The sequence below is a fragment of the Cupressus sempervirens genome, chromosome 4 (genome assembly GCF_028749045.1).
Source record: "Cupressus sempervirens isolate cs-2001-9-10 chromosome 4, ASM2874904v1, whole genome shotgun sequence".
NCBI lineage: Eukaryota > Viridiplantae > Streptophyta > Pinopsida > Cupressales > Cupressaceae > Cupressus > Cupressus sempervirens.
Genome location: NC_143121.1, coordinates 284,374,596 through 284,388,226, shown reverse-complemented (window position 1 = coordinate 284,388,226; position 13,631 = coordinate 284,374,596).

Sequence of the window (13,631 nt, the reverse complement as noted above, 5' to 3'; positions counted from 1 at the left end):
GAGGAGAGAATCCTCTTCTAGCATGTATAATTTTTCTTCTAGTCAGAATAGATTATTTTGAAAACTGTGGTAGGAGATGAAAACTATTGATTTTAGGCATGTTGAAATTTGAATCAATTTAAAAGAGAAAATTTAGGTCTAAAGCCAATTTTTATTTTTGAATGTTCTAGCTATATATGTTATCTATAGCATAGTCTAATTTCAAATACAAGTAATTTTATTTTCGTATAGTCTTGTGGTGGGAACTAAACCCCTAATTTTAAACATTTTTTAGGAACTAAAAAGTAGCTATAAAACTAGGAAAATATATCAATTCTTATTTCAAATAATTATTAAAAATTATAATCCTAAGCTTCATCCATTTCTACACATTTCATTAGTTTACTTCATTCTCAAATTCTAAATAATAATACCATTTTTATGTCATTGAAGGTGAACAATTATACTTTTTTTAGTTTTTTCCTTTACAAAAGGGTGACATTGGTTTGTACTTTTACCTAGAAGCAAGAAAGGTAAACAAAATCCTAAATCAAAATTCAATGGATATTGTTTTAATTATAAGAATCAATGACACCAAGCACATGAATGTAAGTGAAAGGCTAGTACTACACATGTTGCTCCTAGATTTGAAGGGTATTGCTACAACTATCAGAAGTATAAACATAGAGCTCAAGAATGCATATTTAAGGAAAAATATAGTTATTCAACCAAGAATCAAGGAAAGGCATCCAAACAAGGTAACTTCCACAATTGGGATTATAACACACAATACATTTTTCATTATTGTGGTGAATATGATCATATTGCAAAAAAATGCATTAGGACACACTTTAGAGGCAAATCCAAGGTTTTGGTGAATGGAACTTTGGTTTGTTACAGTTGTCACAAGATTGGATTTGTAAGCAAAAATTGTATAACTAGAGCACCATCACTGAGAAACAAATAACAAAAAGGTGAAAAGATTGTTGACATGACAAAGAACTAGATGCGTCAAACTAGGAGAAAGAAGAAAGAAGTAAGTAGTGTCAGAACTAGTGAATCTAATATCACCCAATCTAATGGATTAGGTAATCCCAATACTTCTATCTAAGAAAAGAAGGTATGTAGGGAATTGTGCATGTGAATGCTACACTATACACTAGTTCTTAACATAAGATGTGTTAAAAGTCCATGTCTATATAAATCAAGATGAATTAGGATGGATTTGAGGAAAGAATCAAGCAAAGATTTCATATGCATAATTGGTGTTGAGTATTAGTATTAGTGTCTATAGTGACTAAGTATTGCTATGTGAACTAGGCTCCCATGCAAATCAAGATGATATGTTGATCGAACCAAGTATGGAGAATATATGATGAACCTAGTTGTGGTCTTAACCAAGTGATGGAAGGAAGGTATTGTGTTAACCAAGTTTTATATTAAGGCCAAGCCATTTGTATTGCACCCACAATTGTTGGAAGCATCAAGCATGTTGAGTAAAATCTATTCGTAGGATCAACATGAAGAAAAAAGCATGACTGAGCATCAAGAACTATATGTGTTGAGTTATGTAGTTTGAGTATGTGAGTTTGGAATGTGTAAAATATTAAACTTATACCAAACTGTAGCTTCTTTAATTTTACCACTAGTTATTGATGACAATTTTACTCTTGTATGTGCAGATTCACCCTTACTAAAATTGTACAATATTCTTTATTCTACAATATACAAATCACACTGTGTAATTGAACACGATTTTCAAGTAATATCAATATCCAAGTATGCGTGTCGGTTTGTTAGACTACACAAGTACGTTGGAATGCAAGTTCACTAAATGCAAGCATGAAATGTAGAGTAATATGAAAGGATATCAATCTGTTGTAAGTACTTATCATTTATTGATTTATATCTCAATATGAAAACCATTGATACACATATATTGTATTCAATAGAAACCTCTTGAGATAGGTCATGATCTTTCAATACCAACAGTCATGATTTGCCTATGTATTTAGTTAGTATCAACTAACTAATTTGATCTCCTATAATATTTGATTAGTTAGTTGATACTAAATAATTGTAACTATTATATATTAGGAGTCATATTTGATCGATCTATAAGACCATCAAGTTTGATATTGAGTGTGTGTGTGTGTGTGTGTGTCTATATCTAGAGAGAGAGAGAGAGAGAGAGAGAGAGAGAGAGAGAGAGAGAGAGTATTTCATCTTAGTTTGATATGAATGTGCTTAGTAAATATTAAGACATATTATCAATTTTATTAAAATATGTATGTCTATGTAAGTGTATTTAAAACATACACTCACATACATATAGATTTTATAGTCTTAGGAGATCTGAATGACACTATTCAATAACACTCTCTCTTAGATAGGAAAGATAACTATGTATGAATTTTAGATATCACCGTACTCATGGTATCAAGGAGTACATTGAACATCAAGTCTCATGATATTCATATATCCTTGTTATGGTATGTGCATTGCTATCACATCGCATGATGTCTACCATAATACATCATGGTGTCTCACCATGTTTATCTCATAAAGAGCATGATGATTTGAAAAGATATCAGATCTCATGATATCCATCAAAATGTTCCAGACATATTGCTATCATGATAAGAAACATTGTAAAGTTGTCACCTCACAATGTTTGATACACATGTATATTATCAAAAAGATCATCACATTAATGTAATGTACACACCTAAAGAGGGCCATAGGTCATAGAATCACATATTTGAAAAAAGATTTTACACATTAAACATCTTTAATATATAATTTTACAAATGAAATAAATTAGAGACTGAGTCTTGATTACATTTTAATCATACCAAGATTCTTTTTGAAGTGTTTCACTTTATCTATGGAAAGAGGCTTGGTGAGAATGTCTATAGTTTGATCACTAGTGTTAATATGCTCTAACTAGATGGTTTCCCTCTCTACCATATCTTTGACATACTGTAAAGGAATTTCAATATTCTTGGACTAATCATGGAACACTAGATTTTCTGACAGTTTGAGACAACTTTGATTATCACATAGAATAATAGTTGGCTTTAGAGGTTTTCCAAATAGTTCCAGAATCAACTTCCTAAGCCATATAGCTTCTATGGCTCCCATAGCAACCGCAATATATTCCGCTTCTATAGAAATTTTTTCTATGAAGGATTATTTTCTTCTTGTCGTAGAGATCATAGTAGATCCCAGAGTAAAACAATGTTTGGATGTGTTCTTCTGATTTTCCACAGTGCCAACCCAATCTAAATCTACGAATCCATTTAGATCAAGTTTAATCTCCTTGTATTTTAGGCCATATCCAATAGTACCATGTACATATATCAAAATATTTTTGGGAACTACAAGATTAATTTCATTAGGCTCACAATGAACTAACTTAAAGAATTCACTATATAGCATATGTCAGGTCTAGTGTTAACCAAATACATAAGTGACCCGATAATCTATCTAGAAAGTGTAGGATTTGTCAATTTGGATTTTTTTGTAGCTACTTTTACCTTATGAAAATTTGTCTCCATGAGAGTGGACATTGGTCTACAATTTAAGATTCCAAATATTGTAAGTATATCAATGGTGTATTTTCTTTGGCTTAGAAAGATACCATTAGGTTTCTGGCATACATCCAATCCTAGAAAATTGTGTAGACTACCAAAACCTTTCATTTCAATTTTTGAAGTTGAATATCTTTTGCATTCAATAATAAGATGATCTTCTCCTATTAGTAATAAGTCATCAACATCAAGAATTAGAATCATCATATCACCATTGATAATTTTAAAATAGTGATTTGGATCAGCAACATTCTTTCAGAATTTTAATCTCATGAGGTATTTCTCAATTCTTTCATACCAGGTATGGGGAGCCTCTTTTACTCCATATAGAGCCTTCTTTAATTTTCATACATGAGATTCTACATTATGAACTATAAATCCTTTAGGTTGTTCCAAATAGACTTCTTCTTCTATAGTTCCATTTAGGAATGCAATCTTTACATCTATTTGGTGAACCTTCCAATATTTCGTTGTTGTAATGGAAAATATAGCTCAAACAGAGATATATCAAGCTATAGGTGCAAAGGTTTCCTCATATTTAATGCCTTGCTTCTAAGAGAATCCTCTAGAAAAAAAATGTGCCTTGTGATTTTCTATGCTACCATCTACAACATGTTTAAGTTTGAACAACCACTTGGAAGAAACAATTGATTTTCGATTTTTCTTGGAACTATTTCCCAAACATCATTCCTTAAAATGGAGTGATATTCTTCTATCATGGCATCTTTTTAGGATTGTTGTTTGAGGGCTTCATTAACATTAGTTTTTGGGGCCTTTTTCTTCCTCTCAATGTATCATCAAGCGTTGCAAAGTTCTTAGCTTCCTTCACAATTTTCCTAGCCCAAAATGGTTATTTTCTTTTGTTGGTATTTTGATTTTCACCATCGTACTCCCTCTGAATCTCATTTTCAAGTGGATTTTCAAATGAGGAGTCTTCAAAACATTTTGAGTGAATCTTAGGAGGAGAACATATATCCTTGTTTAAGGTTGGATTTTGATTTTCTAATCATAATTCTTTTCCCTTTCAAAGGAAATATGTTCCTCAGATATTACATCTCAACTAAGTTATATTTTCTTTTGTCAAGGAATGAATATTCTATATGCCTTTGAAGTTTCACTATATCCCACAAAGATTCCTTTTCTTCTAGAGGGTTCTAGTTTTTTTCTCTCTTCTTTTGGGTACATGAATGTACATTGGCAAGCTAAAGATCCTTAGATGACTTATATCTAGTTTCTGGCTAGTAAATGTCTCCTCAGGTGTTTTTTTTATCAAAACGAGAATGTGGAAAACTATTTTGATTATAAATATTTACTCTAGATGCTTTTGCCCAAAAAGAGGAATCTAGATTTTGATAACACATTATGGATTTCACTGCCTTCACTATAGTTCTATTTTTCCTTTTAGCGACACCATTTCTTTTTGGATTTTAGGGTACAATTAACTCCCTCTTTATCCCTAAACAAACACAATATTCTATGAATAATGCTAAAGTGTGCTCTTTCCATTTGTTAGTACTCAAGCTCTTAATTTTATTCCTAAAGAAATTTTCAATCAGAGCTTCAAACTCTTTGAATCTATTTAGGATTTCCTCATATTCTTTACATTTTAAGAAATATATCCATGTTTTCCTTGAGAAATCATGTATGAAGATTCCATAGTGTATGGTTCCTCCCTTGGATAGTGTTGTCAGAGGTTCACATAGGTCAGATTGGACTAGTTTCAATATATTTTTGGTTTTTCTTGAGTTATTTTAGAAGGATCATTTGGAGTTTTTCCCTAAAGAACATCCTTTGCATGTTCCAAAATATGAGGAGTTTAGTTTGGGTAGTCTGGTCACCAATTTATCCATTAAATTTAAGGCTCAAAAGTGTATGTGCGCTAATTTTTTGTGTCATATTTCATTTATATCAGGAGATTCATGAATGAGAGCTTGTTTAGGTTCAATACACCATTTATATAGATAACCTTGCCTTATACCTATAAGTTGGGATTTCCAAAATGTGGTGGATTTATACCACACCAAAACTCTCCCATCCATGAATGTGATCTTGTATGTATTATCTTCAAGAGCTGATATAGATATTAAGTTTATTTTGATTTTAGGTATGTATAGTAGATCCTTTAGTTGAATTGTCATTTTTTATTCTAGTTTGATGTTATAGGTCCATGCACCTTTTAGAGGATGTGTAGAATCATCTGCGATGGTCACTTTTCCATATTTTTTTAAAATCTAGTAATATGTCTAGATGACTTGCTATCAATTACCCAGGTGCTTGATTTGTTTGATACTTGATTCAATAGTGCTAGATAAAATGCAACCTTCTTAGATTCTTCTTGTGAGTTTACTTTTCTAACATGGATGTAAGATGCTTTTTGTTGGAATATTGGAGAGATTGTTGGAAGCTTTTTTGGAAGCATGAATGTTGATGTTATGTTACACTCATGACTGTGTTTGTCATTTATGTCAACATAGCAATTTTGATGTTTTTTGTGGTATTTGATAGAAGAATAGAAAAAAGATCAACTTGGTACGGATGGTTAGTTGATCTTGATAACCCCCTGAGGTTATGAGGAGATACTTTTGAGTATCTAGTATATGTAGCTAACATTAAAAGCTCAAAGGACAAGTCTAGAAGAAGTTATGTAAGTTTTGGTGATGTCTATTCTGAGATAGAGTTTACAGAGGCATGTTTTGGTAAACTTGTTATATCTCTTAGTAGAGTTGAGATCTTGAGAGTCAAGGTTGAAGACATGTTGAGGATAATGTGGCTAACCTCGCTTATCATAATATTACATGTACGTAAAGTTATTCAAGTTGCAAGGTGAAAGATTAAGGTTATTGCTAAGTGTAACATGTTCTTAATGTGGTCGTATAATACTTAATTAAGAAGGACTAACAAGTGACTCATGCAATTATTTTATGGACTCAGTATAAAGGAAGGACATTTTCCTTTATGATGTGGTGTGTTGGTGTGGTTGAATGATTGATGATAAGAAACAAAGAGTGTGAAATGCAAAGTTGAGTAGAGCAATGCGAAAGTGATGGAAACTTCATTGCTGAGGTTTTGCTGAGTGATCCTAGGTTTGGTATTTGGATCCAAGGTTTGTGACCTAGTCTACAAGGTTTGACTATGATTGATCTGATTGATAGGATAGAGGAAAGGCTAGAGGAAAGAAGAAGATAACTGTAAATTACTTGTTTGAGCAGTGAGCTCTTCTTGTAGTTGAAATTGCATGTTTGGGCATTGGGCTCTTCTTGCATACATTATACCACAACTCCTAATAGGGTTGGAATCTCCTAACAAGGATTCAAAGTCTCCTAATAGGGACTAATTGTACTAAATGTTGTAATAGACTCCTAATAGGGTCCATCCTCTAACAAGGAATATTTATATTAGTACATCATCTTGTGGGCATCATCCCCACTGGGGTTTTTCCTCTGATCAAGGGTTTTCATAGTCAACATATTTGGTGTAATTGTCTATGTGAATCTTTGTATGGTTGTTGTTTACTTTGGTTGAATGGGTAAGTTTGTTTAAAGAAGATAAGTTTTTTAATTGTTGGATAATTGATTCACCCCCCTCCCGTCTTAGTTATCTTGGTGGACTATTGTTTCTAATAATTGGTATTAGAGAATTAGGTCCTTAAAGAAGAATTTTAACAACTTTGGGAGATCCATAGTGAACATGTTTAGGAAAGATAGTCCAAAGTTTGATGGAATAAACTATGACAGCTAGAAGGAAAAGATGAATCTAAACATTTTTTGTGTATGGGTCCAGGATATTGGATCTTGACAAAATAAATGAAGACAATCATTGAAGAAAATGATTTGGAAACTTGCTCTGAGGTAGAAAGAGATCTTTTCATGTGTGACATGAGAGCTAGAGAAGCACTATTGACTACACTTCCTGAGATTGAGTACAATCAGGTAAAACCACTTGCTACTTCATATTTGATTTGGAAAGCTTTGGAAAATAGTTTTGAAGGTGATGCACATTCTAAGAAGTTGAGGTTAAAAGTTGGATTTTTGTATTTCAAGATGCTAAAATGATGGAAGATGAATTTGTAAGAACATATATAGGTAGGATATTAGAAATTACTATAGGAATTAAACATCAAGGAGGAACCAAAGAAGATGATGAGGTTATATGGAAGATATTGAAGACTCTAGCTCCACCATTCAATTCAACAGTTCAAATGATACATTTTTTAATATCATGTACCGAAGATTTTACAAAGGAGACATTGCCTGGAAGAATTTAACTAGCTAAGAATGAACTTAGACAGTATGGAGAATTGACTAGAACAGAGACAACTTTCAGTGCCTTGAATATTCGACTTAACTTATCAAGGAGCACAAGTGCTAGAGGAGATTTTTCTAGTAGCAGCAGAGCTGAGGAAGACTAAAATATTGATGAAACAATAACCCTTTTAGTATGAAGAGAAAAAGGAAGTAAGAAAATCTTTAACTGTTGGACTTGTGATGAATATGGTCATTACGCATCTAAGTTTCCTAAAAGGGAAAAAAAGTATAAGGGAAGTTATAAGCCTAGATAGGGTAGATAATGTTTGTGTGCAAATGAAGATGATGATTCTGATGAACAAGTATTAAGTGCTAGTGATGATGAAATTGGATTTATGGAAATTAAACAAGAAATTCCAAAGAAGGTAGCTTTGGTATCATAGGTTGAGAAGAAACCTAATTAGATAATTGACAATGGTTGTTCACATCATATGATTGTTGACATGAACAAGTTTTTTGACTTCAAAAGTCAAGATGGAGGAACTGTCAGAGTTGGAAATAATGCAGCATGCCAAGTAAAAGGTATTGGATCTATAACTCTTGATGCCAAGACTAATATTGAGGATGTATATACTTTGTTGATGGTTTAAATCACAATCTTTTAGTGTTAGACATCTAGTAGACAAAGGTTATCAGTTGCAGTTCACAGAAAAAACATGCATGATTAGAGATAAAGATGGAAAGGTAAATGGAATAGGAACCAGATCTAGAGGTAATGCATTTCAGTTGAATTCTACTAAAATCATGTTTGGTTGCAAAGATAGATTACTATTGGTTATGGCATAAGAGATTCTATCATATAAACTTTGATAGTATTGTGAGGACTAGTAAAATGTTTATTGTTAGAGATTTGTCAAAGATTGTAAAGCCTACTAACACAATTTGCAAGAAATGTGTCTTGGCAAAGCATAACAGAACTTCTTTTCCCAACAAGAAGTTTACTACTATAGTGAAGTTGGGGATTGTACACACAGATCTTAGTAGTCCTATAAAGACTAGAGGATTCTATGGTAAAAGGTATTTTATGATTCTAGTTGATGAAATTTCTAGAATGATATGGGTTGTACTTCTTAAAGAGAAATCTGAGGCATTTGACAAGTTCAAGATATTCAAGAATAGAGTTGAGAATGAATCTAGTGTCAAGATTAAATGTTTAAGATTAGATAGAGGAGGAGAATTTACTTCAAATGAGTTTAACATGTTTTGTGAGGAAAATGGAATTAAAAGATAGCTATCATCTCCAAGAACCCCTAAATAGAATGGTGTGGCAGAAAGAAGAAACAAGTCTCTTACAGAAGCTACAAGAGCTATGTTAGCAGACAATGATGTATCCAAGATATTTTGGAGAGAAGCTGTGAATACATCAGTCTACACCATGAACAAAGTACAAGTCAAGAAGGACACAAACAAGACACGTTATGAATTGTGGTTTGGTCACTCCCCTACACTTAAGTATTTCAAAATATTTGAAAGTAAGTGTTACATAAAGAGAGATGACGACATTGGTAAGTTTGATGCTAGAAGTGATGAAGGTATGTTTCTTGCTTATTTATTGAAAGGCAAGGTTTATAGATGTTATAATCAGAGAACTAAGACTATTATAGAAAGTGCAAATGTGAGAATTGATGAGAAATTCAGAATACAAGAGAGAATAATTGATTACAATTAAGATGATGATGTTGTTATTAAGCCAAGGAATGATGAGGCATTTCTTGATACTAACAATGATTTCCAAAATGGAGGAGAGAAAAGGCAGGAACAAAGCTTGAAACCTTTAGTAGAGCCAAGAGTTGAGATAACAACTCCTACTTTAGAAAAGAACATGACAAAGAATCACCCATATAAACTGATCATTGAAAGCAAAGACAAAGAAGTGGAGTTAATGAAAAACTATGCTTGATATCTCAAGTTGAGCCTAAGGATGCAGATGAAGCATGTAAAGATGATTACTAGAAACAAGCTATGAAAGAGGAATTGGATCAGATAGTAAAGAATGAGACATGGGAATTGATCTCCAGACTAGTAGACAAGAATGTGATAGGAACCAAATGGGCATTCGGGAACAAGATGAATGGGTAAGGAGAAGTTGTAAGAAGCAAAGAAAGATTGGTATGTAAAGGTTACTCACAACAAGACATAATAGATTATGAGGAGACTTATGCTCCAGTGGCTAGAATAGAAGCTGTAAGATTATTCTTAGCCTATGCAGCATAGAAGAAATTCAAAGTATATCAGATGGATGTCAAGAAAACATTTTTGAATGGAGAACTTAAAGAAGAGGTATACATTGAACAACTTGGATGATGTCCTTTGACAGATGACAAGGACATAGTATGCAGACTGAGGAAAGCATTGTATGGATTGAAGCAAGCACCTAGAACCTGGTATGAGAGGTTGGACAAGCATTTGACAAAGCTTGGATATAGAAAAAGTATGGTAGATAGTAATCTATATTGGAAAGAAACTGATGATGGTTTGATGATTTTGGTAATATTTGTTGATGACATTATATTTGGAGGAAACGATGAAGAAAGTAAGAATTTTGCAAAAGAGATGAAGAAAGAATTTGAAATGAGTATGATAGGAGAGATGAAACATTTCCTAGGATTGCAGACTGTATAGAATAAAGAAGGAATCTTTATTTCTCAGACTAAGTACTTGAAGGATTTATTAAAAAGGTTCAGCTTGGAAACATGTAAACTTTTTGGAACACCTATGGTAACTAGACACAAGTTATCTACAAAGGATGAGACACCTACTGTTGAGAAGAAGAAGTATAGATCTATGATTGGAGGATTGCAATATCTGACTCACACAAGGCCAGATATAGAAAATGTAGGAATTTTTGTAAGATTCTAGGCTAATCCCAGAGAAGCACATTATGCAGTAGTGAAAAGGATATTTAGATATCTGAAGGGAACATCTGAGTTTGGATTATGGTATGGTAGATCTAATGATTTTACTCTAAGTGCTTATACTGAAGTAGATTGGGTAGGTAGTATGGATGATAGAAATAGCACCTGTGGAGGAGTCTTCTTTCTTGGAGGATGATCGGTTTCTTGGTTAAGTAAGAAGAAAGATTGTACATCTCAAAGTATAGCTAAAGAAAAGTATGTTGCAGCAACAAATAATTGCAATCAAGTTATTTAGATGAAGCAAATGTTGAAGGATATAAGGATAGAAATTAGTGAACCTATTGTTATACATTGTGACAACACAAGCATGGTAAATATGTCTAAGAATCCAGTACTTCATTCAAGGACTAAGCACATTTCTATTAAGTATCATATGTTGAGAGAAAAATTTGCAGAAAAGGAAATTATATTGGAGTATGTGAGCACTAAAGAGTAGATTATAGATATATTCACTAAGCCTCTTCCCAAAGAGACTTTTGAGTATTTGCAAGGTGTGCTTGGGGTTATGCCTCTTCCTACATCACAATAGAATATGCAAGAGTACATCAGTCCAAGGTAATAGAGCACCATTATTTGTCTGGACTGAATGTTGATGCTTCATGTATGGGGGAGTATTTGAGATGGACAAATTCATCTAGGACTCTTGTTGATGTTTTTTTGATTAGTGTATTTTGACACTCGAGCTAAGTAAGTATAAATTGTTGCAAAGTCTGATGCAGAGATGTTGGTTGTAGAAACCTTTGATAGTGATGTCAATGGGGGAGAAGTATTGCATGAAAAAGATTTTACTAAGGAAGAAGTTTGGCAATATGTGGAATAACAATTTAGTATAGAGCACATTGAGGTATATCAATGGGGGAGTATGATTGATGAAGAGGATTTGAAGATGGACAGTGTTTTGTTGGTATTCTTAGAACTAGATGTTTTTCATCTATGTTGCCAACAATGCCAAAGGGGGAGATTGTTGGAAGATTGGAGAGATTGTTGGAAGATTGGTTGGAAGCATGAATGCTGATGATATGTTACATTCATGACTGAGTTTTTTTATTGATGTCAACATAGCATGTTTGATGCTTTCTATGGTATTTGACAAAAGAACAACAGAAAGATCAAGTTAGTATGGATGGTTAGTTGAGCATGATAACAACCCAAGGTTATGAGGAGATACTTATGAGTATCTAGTATATGCAATTAACATTGGAAGCTGAAAGGACAAGTCTAGAAGAAGTTATGTAAGTTTTGGTGATGTTTATTCTAAGATAGAGTTTATAGAGGCATGCTCTAGTAAACTTATTATATCTCTTAGCAGAGTTGAGATCTTGAGAATTGAGGTTAAAGACATAAAGAAGACATGTTGAGGATGATATGGCTGAGCTCACTCATCATAATATTGTGTGTATGGAAATTTATTCAACTTGTAAGGTGGAAGATTAAGGTTATTGCTAAGTGTAATGTGTTCTTAATGTGGTCCTATAATAATTAATTGAGAAGGACTAACAATTGACTCAGGGAATTTTTTTATGGAGTTGATATAAAGGAAGGACATTTTCCTTTATCATGTGTCTTTTGGTGTGGTTGAATGATCTATGATAAGCAGTAGAGACCGTGGAATGTAAAGTGGAGTAGAGCAGTGTGGAAGTGAAGGAAACTTCATTGCTAAGGTTTTTCTAAGTGATCCTAGGTTTGATATTTGGATCCAAGGTTCATGACCTGGTCTACTAGTTCTGACAGTGATTGGTCTAGTTGATAGGATAGAGGAGAGGATAGAGGAAATAAGAAGATAATAGTAAATTACTTGTTTGAGCAGTGAGCTCTTCTTGTAGTTGAAATTGCATGTTTGGGCAGTGGGCTCTTCTTGCATACATTATACCACAACTCCTAATAGGGTTGGAATCTCCTAATAGGGATTCAAAGTCTCCTAATAGAGACTCATTGTACTAAATGTTGTAATAGAATCCTCACAATATCTATCCTCTAATAAAGAATATTTATATTCGTACATCACCTTGTGGGCATCATTCCCATCAGAGTTTTCCCTCTAAACAAGGGTTTCCCTAGTCAACATATCTAGTGTGATTGTCTATGTGAATCTTTGTATGGTTTTTGTTTACTTTGGTTGAATGGTTAAGATTGTTTAAAGAAGATAAATGTTTTAATTGCTGGATAATTGATTCACCCCCTATCCTCTGAGTTATCTTGGTGGACTATTTTTTCTAACACTTGTTTCTTTGTTATGTCAGGATAATTTATAGCATAGTGTCCCTATTGGTCACATCTAAAGTATTGGAATTGTGAAGCATCTTTTCCATAGTTTCCTTTCCCATGAAACTTTTTCTTTCTTTTGAAGTTCTTCTTTCCTTTTGGTAATGGCCTAGCTTCTTCTTGTCGATAGTCAAATCTTAGTTAGTCTAGCTTTGGGAGTTTTGATCTTGAACTAATTCCTTGTTTCAAAGGTTCACATGAACTTGGGAGGCCACTTAAGGCCATTAGGGACAATTCCTTGTTGTCTATTTCATACCCAACATTAGACAATAGATCCTTTAATTGTATAATTCTCATAAATTTGGCATTAATAGATTTATCTTTGTTCATCCTTATGTGGTTCAATTGTGTTTTTAGTGCAAAATTTCCTCTATCATTATTTACCTCAAATGTATTTTCTAAGGACTCAAGCATGAAGTATGTAGTTGTTTATTTTTCTAGAGTAGGTGCAATGTGATTCCTTATAGAATCCACTATTAATTTCATAGCTTTCTTATTGTTTTTAATCCATTGTGATTTTTCTAGCTCATTTTCAAGGTGTTTAATTTTATTCTTAACAAATGAAACTACTTTTTTTC